Below are 9,160 nucleotides of genomic sequence, written 5' to 3' on the forward strand. Positions count from 1 at the left end.
CTGCTATGAAGAGTCATCATTTTGTTACCACTGACTCTACTTTAGATAATATGGTGTATAGAATGTTGTTTTCTGACGGGGAGGAGAAGGAAATCCCTCTTCCCCAACCTGGTTTGTTAAGTATTGACAGGCAATCATGGTCGTGCACCAAGGAGGAGGTGGATGAACATATGAAGATACAAGAATTCCACCAGCAACATGACTCCGAGGATGTCGGGACCTCCTATGACCACACCGTCACATATCCGGGTGCTTCTTCTAGCACATACCCGGAATACGACCCATCTTCTTCATATTACGGAGACACTACTTCATGGGATCGATGGGATTGAACTCCACTTAGGCCAAAAGCCTAAGCTTGGGGGGAGGTATACCGGCATCACTCATTCTTTGCATATTATGGTTGCTGGATACTTGTACATACTTGTTTTATTCGTTTGAGTGGTTTTCTAATGAGAGGAAGATGATATTTTGGGAAATGCTGCCTGAAAACAGATTCTGGAACGTTACTGTAAAAATCGTCAAAAATATCCAGAGAGTCATTTTGAGCTGCAAATTTTTGTGCAGGTTCCCCAGGTTGTTATCTAACTTTCATTAGTTGAACACTTTTCGATCTGAGCAACGTAAGATTTTTGTAAAAATCGATTTCTGTACTGCTGTCAGGTTTTGGCAGATTTCTGCCATCTCGCTTTTATGTGTTTCTTTTAGTTTGCTATTTCTTGTTTTCGCTTTGTTTCCTTCCCAAAACACAAAAAGACCAAAAATATTTCTGTTGTTTCTCTTCACCATTTGTTTGCTTTGGTTTCTTGCATTTGTTTCACTTTATTTGCTATTGCTAGTTTGCTATAAGAAAACCCAAAAAGATTTTGCTTTGTTGGTTTGTTTCTTCTTGTTCTTATTTGCAATTTGAAAACACCAAAAATATTTGCTGTTCTTCTCTGGTTTGTAAAGTTCTTTTTGAGTTCAATGGTCTTCGGTGGCTGGAGCGTGGTTTTCATTTCATATTATCCAAGCTGCACAAGTGAAAAGGCAATAATGACGATCTACGACAATCTGATTGTGGTGAGAGGCTGGTATGAACTCTATTTGTTTTCATTTTTGTACATATACTCATCCATGTGAGCATGCCTAGTTGGTTCATGTGAGGTATATGTTATTTGAGAAAGTCTAGTAGTTCATGATCTCTCATGTTTAGCTCCAATTTATTAATATGAGTAGCATGTCATGTATGTTTGTTTGCATTGTTTTATTCATAAGTAAGTATGGCATTGTGGTATCCTCCTCTGAATAATTCATTTATATCGACTTGGCACATGCTCACGCATGCATATGACTGAACAAAAAGTCAATTAAGCCTCGATGATCTATATTGCTTCAGAGTTCTTGTATCACTTTTATGCCTCCGTTAATTTATTTTGCCGCAAGCATGATTATGACAGTTACTGCTCTCTTGATTTGTCGCTCCCTAGTCTTTTGCTAGCCTTCACTTGTACTGAGCGGGAATGCTGCTCGTGCTTCCAAACACATGAAAACCAAGTTATTCCATAGTGTCCACCATAAATACCTATGCATGGCATTTCAAACCATTCCAAGTAAATTCTCATGCGCTACCTTTAAAACCTTCAAAATGTTTCGCAATTTGTGTTTATGTTTCATAGCTCATGAGGAAGTATGTGGTGTTTAGCTTTCAACCTTGTCATTTACTTTTGACGGACTCTCATATGGACTAGTGGCACATCCGCTTATCCAATAATTTTGCAAAAAGAGCTGGCAATGGGATTCCCAGTCCCGAATTAATTAACTTAAATAGACACTCCTCCATGGTTTGTGATTGTTGGACGGCACCCGAAGGATTCGGTTAGCCATGGCTTGTGTAAGCAAAGGTTGGGGGGGAGTGTCATCATCATAATAAAACTAAAATAAAAAGGCACTCCTTCATGGTATGAGATTGTTGGCAGGCACCCGAGTATTCGGTTAGCCATGGTTTGTGAAAGAAATGTTGGAAGGAGTGCCAAATAAATATGCAATAATTCATGGGAGCCGCTCTTGAAAGTCCGGTTGGTGAGGTAGTTAGTGTACCCATTACCATTCGTTGACAACAACAAACACCTCTCAAAATAATTTTACTCCTGATTTATAAAAATGAAAAGCTCTAGCGCATGTTAATCCCTGCTTCCCTCTGCGAAGGGTCAATCTTTTACTTTTATGTTGTGTCTCCATTATTTCTTTGAGCACTATCTTGAGAGCACAACTGTCATTCTTAGTATAATATGCTTGTCTCAAAATATGATTGATTGTGGTATAACTTTGATGCATTTATCTTTTGACAATCACTACTTCTAGTCTTTCTATGAACTCCAGAGGTGCCCGGGCATTTATGTTTTGCCAACCAAATACAGGCATGCGAGATACCACTTTATCATACTCTCTTATGAACATTGCAATCCTGCTTATATACATGATTCATGATGCTTCTTATTAATTGTTGGTACCTCTCCATGATTGACATAGCTGTTAGATGATCTTATTTGCATGTATCTCATTATGAACTGCTTAAGTATTAGCCATAGCATGAGAATATATACATCATATGAGCAAATGTGTTCGTGAAAGTTCTTTTATCGCTCAGTTGTTAACTGAATTGCTTGAGGACAAGCAATAAGCTAAGCTTGGGGGGAGTTGATACGTCCAAAACGTATCTACTTTCCCGAACACTTTTGCTATTGTTTTGCCTCTAATTTGTGTATTTTGGATGCAACTAACACGGACTAACGCTGTTTTCAGCAGAACTGTTCTGGTGTCTTGTTTTTGTGCAGAAATCCAACTTTCGGGAAAAACCTCGGAATTTATGCAGAAGGCCCTATTTTCCCAGGAAACTAACGGAGCCAGAAGGGCAATTGAAGTGGAGGCCCGAGGGCCCCACACCATGGGGCGGCGCGGCCCAGGGGGGGCCCGCGCGGGCCTGTGGGGGGGCCCCCGCGGCCGGCGTCCGACGCCCTCCTGCGGTCTACGTATTCGCCTCGACCTAAAAACGCCGGGAGAAGTCGAAGTCGCCGAAACCCTCCGTAACGCCGCCACATCGCGAAACTCCGTCGCGGGAGCCGAAGTCTCCGTTACGGCACTCCGCCGGACGGGGAATTGGAGGAGATCATCACCGCCATCACCGCCAACGCCTCTACATCAACCAGCCATGTTTCCCCCATCCATGTGTGAGTAATTCCCCCGCTGTAGGCCGAAGGGGATGGTAGGGATTGGATGAGATTGGTCATGTAATAGCATAAGATTGTTAGGGCATAGTGCCTAGTGTCCGTTATTGGTACTTTGATGATATTGTTGCAACTTGTTATGCTTAATGCTTGTCACTAGGGCCCGAGTGCCATGATCTCAGATCTGAACATGTTATTGTTTCATGAAGATAATCATTGTTTATGGTCTTACCTATAAGTTGTATACACATGTCATTGTCCGGAACCAATGGCCCCGAAGTGGCCAATCGGGACAACCGGAGGGAATGGTAGCGATGTGAGGATCACATGTGTTCACGGAGTGTTAATGCTTTGCTCCGGTACTTTATTAAAAGGAGTACCTTAATATCCAGTAGTTTCCCTTGAGGCCCGGCTGCCACCGGCTGGTAGGACAAAAGATGTTGTGCAAGTTTCTCATTGCGAGCACGCACGACTATATATGGAACACATGCCTATTGATTGCTTTGTACTTGGACACCGTTTTATTATTATCTGCAAATGCCCTGCTATGATTGTTACATGAGTTTCTCTCATCCATGCAACGCCCGTCATCCGTCCCCGTGCCTACAGTATTTTAATCCTGCTGTTTACTAAAATCACTCTGCTTGTCTTTGTTACTCTGCTCGTTATTTCACTACTCTATCGCTATAAACTGTTACCTCTTGATAAACTCTTGCGAGCAAGTCTGTTTCCAGGTGCAACTGAATTGACAACTCCGTTGTTAAGGCTTCCAAGTGTTCTTTGTCTCCCCTTGTGTCGAATCAATAAATTGGGTTTTACTTCCCTCGAAGACTGTTGCGATCCCCTATACTTGTGGGTCATCACTTGGTCAAAGAATATTTTCCCCAAGATGTGTTCACAAGCTAAGAGTTTCTAGAGACGTGGAGTACTACGGAAGCCTATGTTGAGATGTATCATCCGACAAGCGGGTCCTACATCACAAGATTTTGAAGGGGATTCTGTGACTTCGCCTTTCCTGACTTTGGTTCAGTACCAGCCGGGTCCCGCACCCGGTGTGACCCATATTTCAGTGATTCAAAGTCAGGGAAATGTTAGAGAGGCAGGGTCAAAGAATATTTTCCCCAAAATGTGTTCACAAGGTGAGAGTTTCGAGAGAAGAGGACTACTGCGGAGCCTATGTGCAGCTGTATCATCCGACAAGCAGGCCCTACATCACAAGATTTCGAAGGGGATTCTCTGACTTCGCCGTTCCTGACTTTGGTTCACTACCAGTTGGGTCCCGCCCCCGGTGCAACCCACATTTCATTGATTCAAAGTCAGGGAAATGTTAGAGAGGCCGGGTCAAAGAATATTTTCCCCAAGATGTGTTCACAAGCTGAGAGTTTTGAGAGACATGGAGTACTACAGAAGCCTACGTGGAGCTGTATCATCCGACAAGCAGGCCCTACATCACAAGATTTCGAAGGGGATTCTGTGACTTCGCCTTTCCTGGTTCATTACCAGCCGGGTCCCGCACCCGGTGCGACTCACATTTCAGTGATTCAAGGTTAGGGAAATGTTAGAGAGGCATGGTCAAATAATATTTTCCCCAAGATTTGGGCTCACTGAGATTGGACTCTGCCTATATATTATATTGCACCGCTACAGCCAGAAACTGTAGGTGACATTTCTCACCGGCGCCGGCGTAGATCAGCACCACCGTTGTATCTTGCACCGAGGAGAGAAGATAAGGTCGGCGAGATGGCGGGTCTTCGCCGGACCTACTGGCCATCGACAGCACAGCGACTCCGGGTACTCAAAGGTACATATACTACTACTCGTGCAACCGCCATCGAGTCTAAGAGCTAGCTAGATTACAACGTTCGCCACCATTTTCTGTCACATCCCAAAATTTTCCTAATTTTGGTATGTAAAATAAAAAAAAAATTCCATGCAATGATGGTTGTCTTGATTGAAATTCAGAAGGAATTAAAAAAATTGTGGTTATTAAAAAGATATTTTCGAAAAGATATTTTTAATAAACATTTGGTTTCAAATTAGTTCTAAGATTTTTAAATCAATTTTTTTTGTTGGACTTTGGGAAATATTGCCCAAGTAGCCACACAGGCAAAAGTGCTTAAGATTATAATTTTTTTTTATTTCTGAAATGAACAAGAAACGGGTTCCTTAATGTCCTGAGATTTTGTTTTAAATTATACAACTTTTCAGAATTTGTATGAATCGATTTAGAGCCTTAAATCAAAAATTGGAAAATAAATCGGAAAAAAAAGAAAAAATAATAATAACGAAACTGAACCAGACCGAACCATCTGGCCAGTCCGGGCAAGCAATGCTCATACCATCTCTCGTTATCTTTTTCTACATTTTCCTCTTGGGCCTATTTCTTCCCTAAAGCCCATGCTCCAGCCTAAGTGACACGCGCAGGCTTTCTTCTTCTTCCTCTGAACGATCGATTCAGAACATCAAACGTACAATACACCACGCCATGGCTGCTACCTCTCTCCTCCCTTTTAAGGATGTCCTAGACCTAAAAAAAGTATCGCTTTAAACAAGAAACTTATTCCCCAGTCTGCCAACGTTCCATTCTGGGGATTAAAAACCCAATACAGTGCACCTTGATTTGCGACTAGTGTCAATGACCATAACTTTACATAAACGCGGCACAGAAACGCCCGTGGCCATTCACTCCGCCTCCCCGTCGCTCCACTCCCTCCCCCTCTGTATAAATCGCGCCTAGAGCTTCCCTATCACACACCACACCCTCCACCACTTCACGCCCCAAGGCTGCCCAAGTGGAAGGCAAATTTCTTCGCCGGAGTCCGATAGCTGCCTCGACGCCTTTGTAGATTTCTGCTGGTATAGAGGGACTCGTGCCCAGATTGTTCTTCCTTTCCTTAGCTATAGCTCTTGCGCATCTCACTGATGCCTCCGTTTGATCCAATTTGTAGCCGGAGGTTGTCTACGACGAGTATCCGAACTGCCGACACTGCAGCCGTACGCCACCAGGAGCTTCGCCAAGAGAAGTATTTCATCGCTTTCTCCGTGAAGAGAGGAGCCACGTCCGCTACTTGTTCTTCTCCGGGGAGCCCCACATCGTGAACATCATCTGCGACCAAACCGCCGCATCCAAATTCCTTCGAGCCGGTGAGCTGGGCGTGTTATTCCTTTCTTTTGTTGTGCTGAAACAGCTATCAGCTTTTCGTTTTAGACAGTCTGTACGTGCAGCCTTACATAGTTTTACTTGACCATCCATTCATCTTTTGCTTTTAACATTCCTGATGGTAAACGATCTGATCAACATCATACGACCATTCAGTTGAGCCGGTACACTTCAGTAGTAAAACATCACGTATCCTGTACATTTGCTAGATTCTACATTTCCGTCATTTTGGATGAAAAATACCGCGAAGTTCTAAAAATCATATCTTGAGTTCTACTTAGCCAAATTTGGTAAACTTTATATCCCTGGAATCCTTAGGAATTATAGAATCCAATGCAATCTTTAATTTCCATTTTTGACAAATGTAAAATATTCTAATACAGATGAGGGATATTGAGTATTTTTTTTTGTCATAACCTAAATTCTAGAATCTTTTTAATATGATCCTTTTGGCAAAGAGCTTATGATCATACCAAACCGCACAAACCAATTTGACACTTTACCATTACCCAATATCATACCTATCTCAATTCCATATCTTGCAATCCGTGTCTCTTGCCATACATTCTTTTCGATTGACCCATAAGATAGACAAAGTTTTAAAAAAAAATGAATAACCAACTTGCAAATTGTATTGTTTGTATTGCTTGATGATTTTGTTATGGAATGTTGTGTTTATAGTGTGTTACTTTTGTCTTATAGTTTGTACGGAGTGCAACGCGTGTGATTGTGAGAAGTGTACGATCATCAATTACAAAAAGGCAAGTGTCACTCATGTCCTAATGTTTTCTATGCATGTAGTTTTTACTTAGTAGATATTGCATGTGTAGGATGTTTTCAAAGTATATGCTATGCTAATCCTATAGTCTTAGGATTTCCTCTAGTTTCCCTTAAGTTGCCATCGTAGGTAGTTTTGCTTAGCCATGCTATTAGATACGTGGTTGGGATATCATGATGAGATGAGATGAAGAAATATGTTTTTGTTATAAATGAAAACAACTAGATAAATGAAACACCTGGGCGGATTGGTATGAGTGGAGCGTCTGCACGGTGAAAATTGGTGGGGTCCGCCGCCCAGGAACAAAAGAGATTGGACAGGTTTCATGTTTAGTAGCTTCTTGTACAACCGCATGTCATATGGGCTCTGTCTTGACTAAGTAGGTGGTAGGGACCTGTCCCGACGTGACCAGCAGATGTAGTTGTGTAGGTTGGAACGGGTCCGTCCTGAGGGCTCAGGCCTTACTTCCGAAAATAGTCTCGTCTTAGTCTTCTCCCAACCATTTGAGCAAAATGCGCATCATGGTGGAAAAGGGGCTGACTAAGTCGTGCGGGTAAAGTGTACAAACCTCTGCAGAGTGTTAAAAACTAAGTACTTAGCCGTGTCCCCGGTTATGGACAATTTTGAGCAATTGGATCTGGAGCTGTTGGAAGATCTCTCTCATCCCAATTTCATAATAAAACTTGATGGGTAAACTTGGGTAGCATTAAGCTGGACTCTAGTGTCTATCCCTGGTGAGCCAGCGTGATGAGAACTTGGGTTCATGCTTTTAGGGTTATATTTTCAAAGACAAATGATGTTTACAAAAGGTAGGGAAAATGCTCGCTTTTCTGCAAAGAGCCCAAACTCCACCAGCCAAATATACATGTAGGTATTAGGCGCCATTTGTGTCCACTAAATAGTGACATCTTGCCAATACATTCAAAGTATTGACCAAATGTTTTTGGCTGTAACTTTACCTGTTGCAGATTTTCGACGAGTAAGGTTCGAATAGGGTTACGGGTCTATCCTCAACATGCTCGCCTGTGGCACATGAAGATGAAGGACTCCATGCTATATGTTTGTTCGTTGTAAAACTCTGATGTAATGCTAGCCTTGTGCTATGCAATTTGTAAGTCATTATGTATATATGGATCATGCGATGTAATAAAGACCTTTGTTTCTTGGTATTACATCTTAAACTGTGTGTGCTAGCGATTGATCCAGGGACTAGCACAATAAAGCACAGGGATCGGCACCCTACCGGGTGAGGTCACTACAGATGGTATCAGAGCATTGTGTTGACCATAGGTTCGTGACCGTAGGTTTGGATTAGGAATACAAAGACCCTAGGATGAAAAATCTATATTTTCCTATTTTACTAAAGTGAAGTTTGCATTTTGAACTTCTTGTATTCTCCCCTACTTCACCGTCAAAAGTATTTCCTCATACCTTAGATGTCCTACCTTATAAAATCGTAAAGGAAGGACTGATGATGACCATGCAACTGAAGCGTGATGAGTGATGATTCACATGATATTCTCCAAATCCACAAGAAGTGTTGCGTAGAAGACCAAACCAAGAACTTGAAGAAATACATTGATGCAGACTTCGCAACACTCAAAGATATGTCGAACAAGATGAAGAGGGAACTTGAAGCAATCTAGTAGAAATAGAGTAGACCACCATTAGTAATCTTTCATCGAACCAACGATATCGTAACAAAGTATTGATCATATCAAAATGTGGTATGACCATACTAGTTTGTCTGTGTTTGAAGTAGTTGCTTGATGTGATGAACGCTTGTTATATTGTTTGTTGCTCCATGAATTGCCTTGCTCTACGTGTTTGGGTAGGAACCTTCTTTAGAAGCTTTATATTCCTTCTCATCCATGCTAAGCCCTAAACATAATCCCAAACTCAAACAGATGGCCCCTCCTAGAAGCAACACAACAATAACAACAACCCTCAGATGGAGTTAGCAATGCAACAGATGATAGATGCACAGACTCAGTTGACTCAGCTAGTGACTCAGAC

The 9,160-nt window shown here is 42.0% G+C and overlaps 1 long non-coding RNA gene across 1 annotated transcript; it reads left to right on the forward strand.

The window, feature by feature from the left end:
- The first annotated feature begins 7,067 nt into the window (after positions 1–7,067).
- Positions 7,068–8,313, forward strand: LOC139831113 (uncharacterized). The gene is made up of 2 exons (XR_011745682.1): positions 7,068–7,127; positions 8,113–8,313. It is a non-coding gene; the product is annotated as an uncharacterized lncRNA (long non-coding RNA).
- The last annotated feature ends 847 nt before the right edge of the window (positions 8,314–9,160 follow it).

The sequence above is a fragment of the Lolium perenne genome, chromosome 1, assembly GCF_019359855.2.
Source record: "Lolium perenne isolate Kyuss_39 chromosome 1, Kyuss_2.0, whole genome shotgun sequence".
Taxonomy (NCBI): Eukaryota; Viridiplantae; Streptophyta; class Magnoliopsida; order Poales; family Poaceae; genus Lolium; species Lolium perenne.